This window comes from Mustela nigripes, chromosome 4 (genome assembly GCF_022355385.1).
Source record: "Mustela nigripes isolate SB6536 chromosome 4, MUSNIG.SB6536, whole genome shotgun sequence".
Lineage (NCBI taxonomy): Eukaryota > Metazoa > Chordata > Mammalia > Carnivora > Mustelidae > Mustela > Mustela nigripes.
The window spans coordinates 94,985,997-95,000,462 of record NC_081560.1 but is presented as its reverse complement, the minus strand read 5'-3'; the positions used below and the strand labels follow the sequence as shown (position 1 = coordinate 95,000,462).

The 14,466-nt window shown below is 43.5% G+C and overlaps 1 protein-coding gene across 1 annotated transcript in view; it reads right to left on the bottom strand.

Moving 5' to 3' along the window:
- ABCA13 (ATP binding cassette subfamily A member 13) overlaps nt 1–14,466 on the bottom strand; it is a 319,855-nt gene that overhangs the window by 35,322 nt on the left and 270,067 nt on the right. The gene's annotated exons all lie outside the window — the stretch shown is intronic.

The following is a 14,466-nucleotide window of genomic DNA, read 5'->3' as shown; positions in this document are numbered from 1 at the left end:
TTGACCCCACAAAAGGAAACCCCACACCCAGAAAATGGCCACCGTCCCCCCAGCCTCTGGCAACCACTCAATGGCTTCTGTGTCTGTGGATTTTTCTATTCTGGGCAGTTTGCAGAAACTGAACAACATAGGGCCTGACTGCTACGAGCGGCTTCTGTCACTCAGCATGTCTCTTTCCTTTTATGGTAGACATGCACACAGCCGTTATTATTATTTTTTTTTTTTTTAAGTCCCACTGCCGTTTTATAAAACAGAAGTCCGCGTGTTATGGCGGTGCCCGCATTAACGAACGGACCAGTTCCGATAACTCCGTCCCGCACCTGGAAGTCTACCGCGTTTTTTCATTCCGTGACCATGAAGCACAAGAGAAAAGAAGCACATAAAGAAGGAAGAGGGGGAAAATAAGACTAAAAAATAAATAAATAAAGATTTAAAAAAGGAGGAGGGGGAGAAACAAGATTTAAAAAAAAGGAAAAGGGGGTAATCGTCTTGGTAATGAATAGAGTTCTCTGGCTGTTAGAGCAGCCTCGGTCTACAGGAAAGTTGCACAGAAAGTGCGTGAAGTTCCCACACCCTGCCTCACCTCTCACCCAGAATCTCGCCCCCATCGTGACCCTCTCGCTTTGCTCTGGTGCTGTTGTTTCAGTGCATGAACCCAGAGTGAGACACTTACTCATTGAGGTCCTTACTTGATATTCGAGCTCACTCTGGGTGCTGTGCATTTCTGTCTGCTCTGTCCCACTCACAGAACCCCGTATCAACAGTATCACAGAGAACTCTCCATTGCCTTAGAGATCCTCTGTGCTCTACCCCATGCACCCCGCCCTCCCCCTCCTCGGCAACCACTGGATACATGGATACTGTCCACGTATCTTCGCGTTTTCCAGAAGGTCGCAGAGCTGGAATCATGCAGCACACAGGTCTTCGGAGAGCCTTCTTCCATTAGTGAAACGCATTTAAGGTTCCTCCCTGTCCTCTCATAGCTTGACAGTCATTCCTCACTGATGAATAATATTCCATACTTCAGACGCACCCCGGTGCATTTATTCATTTGTCTACTGAATCTTGACCATTTCACTGCCGTAATTTGATGATAACGCTGCTGCAAGCATTAGTCTACAGGGAGGGTGGGGCGGTTGTGCATGGAAGTTCTCAGATCATCTGTACGAATACCCAGGAGCAGGACGGCTGCATGATATCGTAAGGTCATGGTTCATTTTGTAAGAAAGTCACAGACTGTCCTCGGGAGTGGCCCTACCACATTCATTTCCAGTGAACAAGAGCTCATATTCCTCCCCATCCTCACCAGCGTTTGGTACTGTCAGCATTTGGGATTTTAGTCATTCCAGTGGGTGTATATATACTCACCATATGCGTGTGCAATTCCGTAACAACGTACGATGTTCCCCGTCCTCTCCTGGGTGATCTGTACATCTGCTTTGGTGAAGTATCCCTTCAGTCGTTCTGACCATATTCTATTTGGGTTATTTATTTTCTTCCTGTTGGGTTCTTTGTATCTTTTGGAGCCACAAGCTTTTTATCAGATACACTTTCTGAAAATATTTTCTCCCCATCTATGGCTCATGTGTTCTGTCCCCTCAAAGGGCTCTTCAAGAGTAGACTTTCTGTTTATTTTAACAGAGCCCAACTTACTCTTTGATCCGTATGCGAATTAGAAGTGTATTGTTTAATCCCTGAAAATTTGGGGACTTTCCAGCTGTCTCTCTGTTATTCCTGACTTAATTCTATCGTCCTCTGAAAGCATATTTTATACGACATCTACTTTAAAAATGTTCAGGTGTGATTTACCGCCCAGAATGCCGTCCATCCTGATGATCTTCCATGTGAGCTGGAGAAGAAAGGGCATGCTGCCGTTCTTGAGTAAAATATTCTAGAAATGTCAATCAGGTCCATTTGATTAATGGGCTGCTTGGTTAAACTCTACCCTGACCCCATTTTCCGCCTGTGGGATCTGTCAGTTACCGAAAGGGGGATGCTGATGTCTCCCGGCTGGTGCGAGATGCGACCTCTTCTCCCTTGGCTCCGTCACCTGTCTTCCCAGATTCTGACATGGTGGGGCCCTTACATCCTGCAGAGAACTGGCTTCTTTGTCCTTCAGTAATATCCCCCTTTGCTCCTGACCATTTTCTTTCTTTCTTTTTTTTTTTTTTTTTTTGCCCTAAAGTCTGCTCTATCTCAAATTAATGTGGCACCTCGAAATTTCTTTTAATTAATATTAGCACGATGGATCTTTCTTTTCCCCATTACATATTTGGATATTTGTAACCTTTTTAAAAGTATTTTATTTATTTACTTGATAGACAGAGATCACAAGTAGGCAGAGAGGCAGGCAGAGAGAGAGGAGGAAGCAGGCTCCCTGCTGAGCAGAGAACCCGATGTGGCGCTCGATCCCAGGACCCTGAGATCATGACCTGAGCCAAAGGCAGAGGCTTAACCCACTGAACCAGCCAGGTGCCATTTGGATTTCTTAAAGATTTCATTTAGTTATTTATTTAGTTATTTATTCTTATTTGCAGTGGGAGAGTAGGGGGCAGGGCGGAGGGATGGAAAGAATCCCAGACATACTTGGTGTTGAGTGTGGACCCCGACATGGGGCTCACTCTCATGACCCTGAGATCAAGACCTGAGCCGAGACCAAGAGTTGGACCCTTAACTGACTGAGCCACTCAGGTACCCCATCTGCTATGTTTGAAACACCTTTCTATTCGGGCCACTTGCTTCTCTTCCCTTTCTTTTTCTGCCTTGTCTGGTTTAAGTTGAACATTCTATGCGATTTCATTTTCTCTCCTCTCTTAGAATATCCATTATACTTCTTTTTAAATTTTTTTGCGGTTGTTCCAGAGTTCATAATATACATTCACAACCATTCCAAATCCACTTGCAAAAAAGTAATACTAATAAAGTGCAAATATTGTAATAACAGAGTGTTCTCAATCCCTCCTTCTCTTCCCACACAGGATTATACCACCACTCCTGTCACTTAGCCCAAAGCTACGAGAACTGAATACAGTGTTGCTGTTATTTTAAACAAACTATTACTTGCATGATCGATTAGAGATGATAAATGTAAAAGGTCTTCAATTATGCTTTCTCTAATGCTCATCCATTCTTTATGCAAATCTGACTTTGCAACCTCTATTATTTTCCTTCTTTCAACATTTCTTGCAAGACAGGTCTGCTGGTGACACAGGCCTTCTGTTTTCATTTCTCCTTCACCTTTGAAAGATAATTTCATTGAATTCAGAATTCTCGTGTGTGGTTATTTTCATCTGAAAGCTTTAATATTCCTTCCCGTCTTCCTTCTTTCATGGTTTCTGAGAATCCAATGTCGTATTTATCTCTATCTCTGTAGGTAAAGTTATCGTTCCCCCATGCCAGCTTCCTTCAAGAATCAGTCTTCGAGGGGCATCTGGGTGTCTCTGTGGGTTAAAGCCTCTGCCTTCGGCTCAGGTCATGATCTTAGCGTCCTGGGATCCAGCCCCCAATCGGGCTCTCTGCTCAGCGGGGAGCCTGCTTCCCTTCCTCTCTCTCTGTCTGCGTCTCTGCCTACTTGTGACCTATCTGTCAAATTAATAAATAAAATCTTAAAAAAAAAAAAAAGAATCAGTCTTTGACTTTTTACAGCTTGAATATCATATGATTAAGTGTAGGTTTTGGGTATTCTTCTTATTTGGTGTTTTGTCAACATGCTTATCTGCACTTTGTGATCCATCATACATTTTAGGGGAAAAAACGCCATCATTATTCAAATATTTCTTCTGTCCCTTTCTCTTGTACTCCTGCTGGTATCACCATTATGTATGCACGTCAGGTGTTGTAACTATCACAATTCCCTGATATTCTGTTCCATCTTTTCTTTTTATTTCTCTTAATGTATCTGCAAGTTCACTGATTCTTTCCTCCACCATGTCGAGTCAACGGATAAGCTCATCAGGGGCGTTCTTCCTTCTCTCATTCTTTTTATTCTCATTCTTCTCTCTGACTGTGTTTCTTTTGATTTCTCGCATTTTTCTTCTTTTTTTTTTTAAGATTTTATTTATTTATTTGACAGAGAGAGAACACAGCAGGGGAAGTGGGAGAGGGAGAAGCAGGCTTCCCATCAAGCAGGAAGCCCAGTGCGGGGTTCAATCCCAGGATGCTGGGATCATGACCTGAGCTGAAGGCAGAAGCTTAACGACTGAGCCACCCAGGTGCCCCTAGCATTTTTCTTCTTAAACAGTGTCCATCTTTGTGCTAACATTACCCATTTGTTCTTTCACAATGTCTACTTTTACAGTCCTTAGTACATCAATCAGAGTTATTTTAAATTCCCAATCTGATACTGCACCATCTGCCATATCAGAGTCTGGTTTTAACTCTCATTTTGTCTCTATGGAATGTGTTTTTTGTCTTTCAGTGTGCCTTGTAATCTCTTGGTGGAAAATTGGACATTATTTATCAGATAAAAAGAAATTTAGGTACAGGGTGCCTGGGTGACTCAGTCAGTTAAGCCTCTGATTCTTGATGTCAACTCAGGTCATGATCTCAGTGTCCTGGGATGAAGCTCCACATCGGGCTCCCCACTCAGCAGGGCATCTGCTTGTCTCCCTCTCTGTCTGCCCCTCCCCTCACTCACATGCTCTCTCTCTGAAATAAATAGGTAAGTCTTAAAAAAAAAAAAAAGAAAAGAAAAGAAATGTAGGTAGATGTGTCTTTCTTGTGAAGGTACATTTATCCAGCTTGGAGTTAATTTGTAATTATCATTTTCTGTAGATGAAGTATCAGAGGGCAAATCTCCTCAGGTGTCCTATTTTTATCTCGCCTGTTGTCTTTGAGCTTCCTGCAGACTTCATCATAAACAGGGTCTGGAGGTCACTTCTTTTAGCTGTGATTCCCTGTTACCACACAGAAGACTTACTGAAGAGGTGGGGAGAGGTGTGTGGAAGGGAAGTGTCTATAAGCCTATCTTTACAAATCAGTATTTTATTTTAATGTCTTAAGGAATCTTCACACTGTTTTCCAGAGTGGCAGCACCAACTTGCATTCCCACCAACAGTGTAAGAGGGTGCCCCTTTCTCCACATCCTCTCCAACACACGGTGTTTACTGTCTTGTTGATTTTGGCCCTTCTAACTGGTGTAAGGTGGTCTCTCAATGTGGTTTTGAGATGAATACTTTTGTATCAACATGGATGGGACTGGAGGAGATTATGCTGAGTGAAATAAGTCAAGCAGAGAGAGTCAGTTATCATATGGTTTCACTTACTTGTGGAGCATAAGGAATAATACGGAGGACATAGGGAGATGGAGAGGAGAAGGGAGTTGGGGAAATCGGAGGGGGAGACGAACCATGAGAGACTGTGGACTCTGAGAAACAAACTAAGGGTTTTGGAGGGGAGGGGGTGGGGGGATGGGTGAGTCTGGTGGTGGGTATTGTGGAGGGCACAGATTGCATGGGGCACTGGGTGTGGTGCATAAACAATGAATCTTGGAACACTGAAAAAAAATTTAACTTAATTTTTTTAAAAAGGAAAAGAAAAGAAATCAGTATTTTAGCGAACCTGAGCTGGGCTTTTCCTTCCCCCACATCAAGGGCTCACGGGGACTGGTGTGGGGTGTTGCCCTTCCCCCAGGCTGGTTACGCACTGCTAAAACACCCACTGGTTACGGCCTAGTAAAAATATTTCCTATTAGGAAGAACAGAAGTCTTTGGGCATTTTTCAAAATGATTACTCTTCTCCCCCAGAGAAGCACCAAGAGATTTTTCTACAACAGAGTGGCAACCTCATGAGGCTCTGGGAAATAAAACTCACAAAAGTGCACGGGCCCGAGACCAGGCCCACTGGGTGTCTTCATCTCTCAAGGGAGCCCACACTGAACTTGTAGCAACTCATCAGTTAGAGCTTAAGGGTTCCTACTGATGCTAGTTCCCCTGGTGAGTTGGGACGCTGTGACTCTACTGGTCAGCCTCTTTGAGTGGGCAGGCTAAAGAGTGCTCTGTGACCTCAATGGTCTGACGAATCTAAGAAGAGTTGCTTATTTTTGGTTTATTCAGTTATTTTCCTGTTGCAAAGATGTGAAGGAGGATTTCCAAACCCTTGACCTGCTGGACCACAGTTCAGCATCAGTAACTCTTCCACTAGAGTTGTGTTTCGTTGTTCCTAGGCTGTCTGCCTCTGACACACGAAGAACCACATATTAAATATCTCTCTCCATTCCCTATGTTATCTACCTCTCGCTTACTCATCAATTCAATGAATTTTTATTTTACTTGTATTTTTTTTTTAAGATTTCATTTATTTATTAGAGAAACAGAGAGAGAGAACATGAGCAGAGGAGATCGGCAGAGAGAGAGGAGGAGGAAGCAGGCTCCCTGCTGAACAGAGAGCCCAACACGGGGCTCAATCCTAGGACCCTGGGACCATGACCTGAGCTGAAGGCAGAGGCTTCACTAACTGAGCCACTCAGGCGCCCCTTCAATTAACTTTTAATCTATACTTGGAAAAGGTACATCTATGACACTGTTAATTTAATATTTGATACTTTTAAGCCTATTCTTATAAATGACAAATATACCAGAAAACTGCTGCTATGACCTACTATGTACTATTTTAAAGATTTATTTACTTATTTTTAGAGAGAGTGAGCACAAGCAGGAGGGGCAGAGAGGGAGGGAGAATCTCAGGCAGACTCTGACACGGGGCCCGATTTCACCACCCTGAGATCACAAGCTGAGCCAGACCAAGAGCTAGACACTTACCCAACCGAGCCACCCAGGTGTCCCACTGTGTACTTTTATTCCTTTATACAGTCCATATCAGGTCCATATTCTTTTCTCTTTAAAGTTCAATGGGGGATTCTGTCATGAAACATTTCCCCCTTCATGTTATAGAACTTTCCCTTTTCAAATCCTAAGTATATTGTTTTAGTAGTTTCTTAAAATTTCATAAGTTCATACATTATTTTCACAGTTCTACTCCTTCTTCTCTGTTCCAATCAGTTTTTGAACAATAACAGTCGTGTTGTACCTGTTTAGCTGTTCACTCATTCTTGTACAAGGCAAGAATTGGTTATGAAAAAAAGACACAAAAAGTAAGAAGTATTGGTAGGATACAGAAAGACTGAAGCCCTTGCACACTTTTGTTTAGAATATCAAATAGTGCAGGTGCTATGGAAAACAATATGGCATTTCTACAAGAAAACTAAAAAACAATAAACATCGACCATATGATTCAGTGATTCTACTTCTGAGTATATACTCAAAAGAACTGAAAGCAGTAATACAAATACACTCATACATCAATTCATGCATCTGTGCCCACAGAAGGATTGATTACTCACAACAAATGGCGGATAGAACAGTGTTCACTGATGAATGATTTGATAAACAAAACATATATATCGTCCTTGAGAAGTAAAGAAACTGTGACACATACAGGAAAGGAAACAAAGGCAAAACCAAACTACTGGGACTACAGCAAAATAAAAAGCTTTTCAACAACAAAGGAAACAATGAACAAAACAAAAAGTAACCTAGTGAATAGGAAAAGCTACTTGCAAATGACATATCCAATAAAGGGTTAGGATCCAAAATATATAAAGAATTTTTAGAACTCAATACCAGAAAATCCAAATAATCCAACTGAGAATTGGCAGAGGACCTGAGTAGACTTTCTATTTCAAATAAGACCCTCAGATGGCCAGCAGACCCATGAATTGATGCTCAATGTCACTCATCATCAGGGAAATGCAAAACAAAAGCACCATGAGAATCCACCTCACACCTGTCAGAACGGCTAAAATCAACAACACAAGAATAACAGGTGTTGACAAGGATGCAGAGAAATGGAAAGCCTTTCTCCCTTTGGGTGGGAGTGCAAGCTGGTACAGCCGCTCTGGAAACAGCATGGAGGTTCCCCAAGAAGTTGAAAATAGAGCTACCCTACGACCCAGCATCTCACTACTGGGTTTTCACCCAAAGGATATAGAAATACTGATTTGAAGGGGCTCCTGTGCTCCTATGTTTATAGCAGCGATGTCCACAATAGCCAAACTATGGACAGAGCCCAAATGTCCGTGGACTGATGAATGGGTGAAGAAGATGTGGGGGGTATGCCCAGTCGCGGAAAAGAATGAAATCTCGCCATTTACAATGATACGGATGGAGCTAGAGTGTATTATGGTAAGTAAAGTCAGAAAAAGACAAAAACCAGTTGATTTCACTCTTATGCGGAATTTAAGAAACAAAACAGATGAATATCGAGAGAAAAAAGAGAGAGAAAAACCAGGAAATAGACTCTTAACAATAGAGAACAAACTGAGGGTTGCTGGAGGGGAGGGGAGTGGGGGATGAGCGTTAAGGAGCCACATGTTGCAATGAGCACTGGGTGTTGTACGCAAAAGATGAATCTCTAGGGGTGCCTGGGTGGCTCAGTGGGTTAAAGCCTCTGCCTTTGACTCAGGTCATGATCTCAGGGTCCTGGGTTCGAGCCCCGCATCGGGCTCTCTGCTCAACAGGGAGCCTACTTCTTCCTCTCTCTCTGCCTGCCTCTCTGACTACTCGTGATCTCTCTGTCTCTGTCAAGTAAATAAATAAAATCTTAAACAAAAAAAAAAGATGAATCTCTAACTTCCACTCCAAAACGAGTATGTTTCGTATGTTTAGTGGAATAAATAAAAAATTGAGGCTACAAAAAGTAATAATAAATTTTAAAAAATTTAAACCCTCCCACAAAATATAAAAATGCAGCTTATACAAGTGGTGGATTTTTTGGTAAATCATATATCTAATAATGTCCTTGTTCTGGAATACATAAGTAATGCCTACAACTTACGAACAAAATTGCAAGTAACCCAACTTTTTAAATGGGCAAAGTATCTGAATATAGATTCCTCCAAAGATGCACAAATTGTCAATAAGCATAGAAAAAAAATATGATTGGCACCACTAGCCATTGGGAAAATGCAAGTCAAACCCACAGTGAAGTACCGCTTCACACCTACTAGGTGTGAAGGGACAGAATACATGATTGGGAGGGCGTGGAAACATTCTAACCTTAGTGCACTACCAGTAGGGATATAAAATAGTGCAGCTGCTTTAAAAAGCAGCTTGTGTTCTCAGCTGCTCCGCTGATTATCTGCTGTATGTGACCCAGGATGACTCTCAGCTAGCCACTCAAAAGGTCTGAAAACATACAGCCACAAAAAAACTCACACATTCCGCGTTTGTGACAGCATGACCCAGAGTAGTGAAATAGCAGAAACGCCCTAATGTTCCTCCGTTGAGGAACAGATGGAGAAAATTTGAGACATTCATTCAACTGAACATTGTTCAGTCATGGAAACAAAATACTAACACATGCTACAACACAGATAAACTTGGAAAACAATACGCCAAACAAAAGAAGAGAAACACAAATCGGGTTGTACGAGTCCATTTTTTTTTAAAGATTTTATTTATTTATTTGACAGACAGAGATCACAAGTAGGCAGAGAGGCAGGCAGAGAGGCAGGCAGAGAGGAGGAAGCAGGCTCCCTGCTGAGCAGAGAGCCTGGTGCGGGGCTCGATGCGGGGCTCAATCCCAGGACCCTGAGATCATGACCTGAGCCGAAGGCAGACACTTAACCCACTGAGCCCTGCCGTGTGGACGCTTCTCGACTGAGACCGTCCATGATGGGGGCTTCTGGGTCCCGGCATGGTCTCTGTCCTGGGGGAAGACCATGTGCATGGACTATCACAATAAAAATTCATCCAGCCCCGTACTTATGATTTTTAGCTGTTCTACATCTCCATGTAAAGTTCACATTTTAAAAATGGTTCATCTGCACGTGTTAACTTATAAAACTCCTTGCACCGGCTTCAGCATGGAAATACGTTTATCTGGGTTCTGCTGGAATGAGTTTTCCTGGTCTCTTAACAGCCCTGCCCCAATCAGCTAACTAGCTCTATGCGATTTAGATTTATTTATTTATTTTTAAGGATTTTAATTATTTGAGAGAGAGAGAAAGAGGGAGAGAGCACATGAGTAGGGCAGGGGGAGCAGCAGAGGGAGAAACAGACTCCCTGCTGAACAGGAAGCCTGAACCAGGGCTTGATCCCAGGACCCTGGGTTCACGTCCTAAGCCAAAGATGGATGATTAACAGACTGAGTCACCCAGGTGCCCCGAAACTTCTGTGTAAACAGTACAAGCCATTTAAAGATGTGGGAGATCTATTTAAATGTTTCTTCTCACTGCTCAGTGGCCCCAAGGCCTCTCCTGCCTCCGCAATGCTCACACCCATGTTTATTCCTTCCCCGTTGGGGTCTCTGAGATGCAGAACAGGTTAGTAATGGCAGCTGGGGATGTGGGAATTTAACAACAGAAAGAGTACGATCGTCCTTCTGTCTTCAGAACTACTCATCACCCAGGACCCTAATGGCTGCCTAAATTTGAGTGACAGGGGAGTGATATTTTTATTTTATTTTAAGATTTTATTTATTTATTTGACAGAGAGAGACACAGCAAGAGTGGGAACACAAGCCAGGGGAGTGGAAGAGGGAGAAGCAGGCTTCCCGCTGAGCAGGAGCCTGATGCGGGGCTCGATCTCAGGACCCTGGGATCATGACCTGAACTACTCAGGTGCCCCTGGGAGTGACATTTTTAAATTAAGGACAAGATTTCACACTGGAATGGAATGAAGAGCCCTTTCCTCTACTGTCAGAGCAGAACACCTTCTGTTGGCCCTGCAAGTAAAAACGTTTGCATTTGCTCTCAGTTAATGGACACTGCCCCACTTAAATCTTACACATAAGAGATCTGGCATTTATTATGAATGGTATCCACTGCTGTGGGTAGTTTGGTAGATTGTCTGCAGAAAGGAGCCCGAGGCTCCTGAACCAAAGTGGGGCTAGGTCTTTAAGTAGCATTAAAGACACATTAAGTCAAAGCATCCTGTGGCCTCTCTAGGTCTGTTTTGTTAGCCCAAATACCTGCTGTTCTGTGAGTAGCTAAAATACTTTATCAACATGTAGGAGAAAAGAATTGTCTAGAGAGATCGATCGATACCTCAGAGTTTAGGTGAACAGGACCCATTTCAGTGGTGCTTTGTTATAAACCAGATGGAGACACCAAGTGGGCACAGCCTTGTGGAAATCTGCACAGAAAAGGTCACATGACAATGACGCTATGGGATGAGGCCAGAGTCTAACATCTAAGCCAGAGTTCATCCCACCTGACCTAGAAGATGAGCCTGTGGTTAAAATCTCAGCCTATCTGGGAGTGATGCTACGAACCATTGTGTACATCAAGCCCACTATCAATCACTTATGTTATTAGAAAACGCCCTGCCCTATCTCATGGTTTGCACACCCCCGCATGTTGGTTATCCGCACCCGATAAAGGAGGTCACAATGTTCTGTATGCTTTATGCTTCCGCACCTCTTGGAAAGGCAAGACATTTTTCAAGTAAGGATCTGACATAAAAATGAACTCCAAGTGGCTTTTATCAGGATGTGACCCGACCAGCTTTTTCCCCTGCTTTCTTTATTTAATGATGTAACCCAGCAAGGAATTCTGAAAATTAAATAGAATGTTTTGAGTCTTCTGAGAGGTCTCTGCCAAGCCAGTGTTTCAATATTCAGGAAGACTTTGCCTGGGTTCTACCTCTCACTTCACGCATTTAATTCCCTTTATATTATCAGCAGTCTTTAAGCCGTCAGAGTGAGTTATAAAAAGAGCCAACACAGAACAGCTTTCCTTCCGAGTCAGATTTTTAAACCTGTCTGCCTTCAAACTGCTTGATGCTTTATGGCCACTGTGCACACATCATCCCAGAGTCTACTCACTAGTGTCCCCCAGAGCCTTCACCAGGTGAATTCAGGGCTGTTTTTACAACTGGTTCCTGAGTAACTGGACTGTCCATGAGCTGTTCATTGGCTCTTGGACAGGAGCCATGTGTTGGGAGAAGCTTCTGAGCCCATGAACAAAGGCAGTAACTGGATCTGCACCCTCCACGCTGGCTGCATGTCATTTCAGAAAGAATATCATGCCTCCATATTGTTTTCTTTCCTAAACATGGGTCAGTAAGATGTTTTTACCTCATCTTCTAAAGGCTAGAATAAGTCCATTCCCTGGGTTTAAACCTACACACACACACACACACACACACACACTGCAGATTTTACCATCTATACTCATAAGCAATATGGGAAATTCAAGATATCAACCATATTTAGAGGTATCATTCCTGTGAGAAACCAAGTCTTTCCAACCAGCCTAAGAAATAGATACTGATGTCCACACAGTTTCCAGTTGTTCAGCCATAGGTACGCCAGGTCAATGACCACTCTCTCATCCAATCTTAGCATCATCCTGCCAAAGCCATACCTGAGTGAGTCGGACCATCAGCCCTACCACATCTGGCATGTTCCTTTTGCTTCCTCCCACAGATGTTAGAGAGAAGGAGGAAGGGAATGAGTGCTGGGACTGAGAAGACAGTCACCACTAACTCCACACTCTGTGACCAAGGCAAGGGTTTCACCGGCCTGGCCTTCAGCTCTTCACCCATAAGAGGAAGGGGTTGAGCATTTATTGAGGAACTACTAGGTATCGGTTCAGATAGCTCGTGATCCAGCAAACTTACCTATGAAATATGAAACACAATGTGACAGGATATGTTAATGGTAATATGGTCAAGTGTTGCTTGGGATGGAGTGAGAATAATTCTATCTTCCCAAAGGGTGGCCATAGACTTGTTTGTGCTTGACTCTGATGGACAGCTGGAGCTCACCAGATATAAGAGGTACACGGGGAATATAGAAAGAGGGTCAAAGAAGGAACACAGAGAACATGATGGGCATCAGAAATCTTATGCAATGCTGAGGAAGGCTTGGCTCCCAGGCAGGGAGGGCACCCACAGGAGAACGGTGTATACAGGGGACTTTTATGGAGAGCTAATGAACTTAGAAAATATACAAACTGATTTTTTTTATTTGACAGAGAGAGATCACAAGTCGGCAGAGCATCAGGCAGAGAGAGTGGGGAAAGCAGGCTTCCCGCTAAGCAGAAAGCCCAAAGCAGGGCTCAACCCCAGGACCCTGAGACCATGACCTGAGCCGAAGGCAGTGGCTTAACCCATTGAGCTGCCCAGGCACTCCTACAAACAGATTTTAACATTAAAATCTCGTATTAAAACTTTCACACAGCTTGATAGATAACCTCTAAGTTTGAGATTGCTTCTGACAATCTTTGGACAAAGGAAATCAAATGTATCAAGTTGGTATTCTTACCAAGCCTGACCCCCAGCAGCCTATTTTATTCGTTAAAGAAAATAGGGTCCCATGTTAGAATAACCTCAGGGAAAAAAGGATTGTAAATTGATGAAGACTTCAATCTAGCTTTTGTGTTTAAATGTCTACGAAAGGAAGCAATAGCCCCGATATTCGTCTTCAGTGAACATTATCCTTTAATGAACAAAATGCTGAGGGACATTCTCTGCCAGAGGTTTTCAGAGTTTTTCTAATATCCCTTTGTAATGAAACAGATAACCCAAGATGATTTCATTCCAGTGGTAGGTCAGTATAGAAACCCAGAAAGATGTATGTTAGCGTAGGATACAGCCCCAGTGCGGGAATAATAAATTACGCCCCACACTACATGTGAGAGGTCAGCAGTTCTCCACATACTGAAGGAATTTTCCATGAACAAAGGAAATGATAGGGGGACAGGGGCCTGGGTGGCTCAGTCAGTTAAGCGTCCGACTCTTGGTTTCAGCTCAGGTCATGATCCCAGGGCCATAGGATGAGCCCTGCATGGGGCTCTCTGCTGAGCCGATCATGGAGCCTGCTTAGGATTCTCTCTCTCTTCTCCCTATGCCCCTCCCTCCATCCTCAAACTCTCTCTCTCTCAAAAACAAATGAATGAATGATTGAATGAATGAACAAATGAATGAATGAAACTCTCAGCTCTAGTGGTGCAACAGCTCTGTTGGTCATGGGTCAGAATGACACCCCGAATAGCGTAGACCCCATCTAAGGTAATATGTTAGCAGATGTGCAGTAAATGTGGGCAGGTAATGTGCACAGAACCAAGCTTCTACACTCTGAACTCAGGGTATCCCCTTCCCCTGGGAAGCCTGAGGCAGAAGGCACCACGTATCTCCTGGAAACCATCAGTGAACAGTGACAATCTGGCCTGCCCCAGTGACATCAGTGTTGATGGCTGGTCTGTGCCCCCCGCCATGTCTAGGCTCTCCACACAACAGACACCACTGTCTCTTACAGAATAGGAAGGTTGGATCCAAGAGACACTTTGCTCCAAGAAAGGAAAATTCAAGAATACAATTGTGTTGAGGTGCCTGGGTGGCTCAGTCAGTTAAGTGTCTGACTCTGTTTCAGCTCAGGTCATGATCTCAGGGTCATGAGATCAAGGCCTGCATTGGGCTCTGAGCTGGGCATGGAGCCTGATTAAGATTCTCTCTTTCCCTCTAC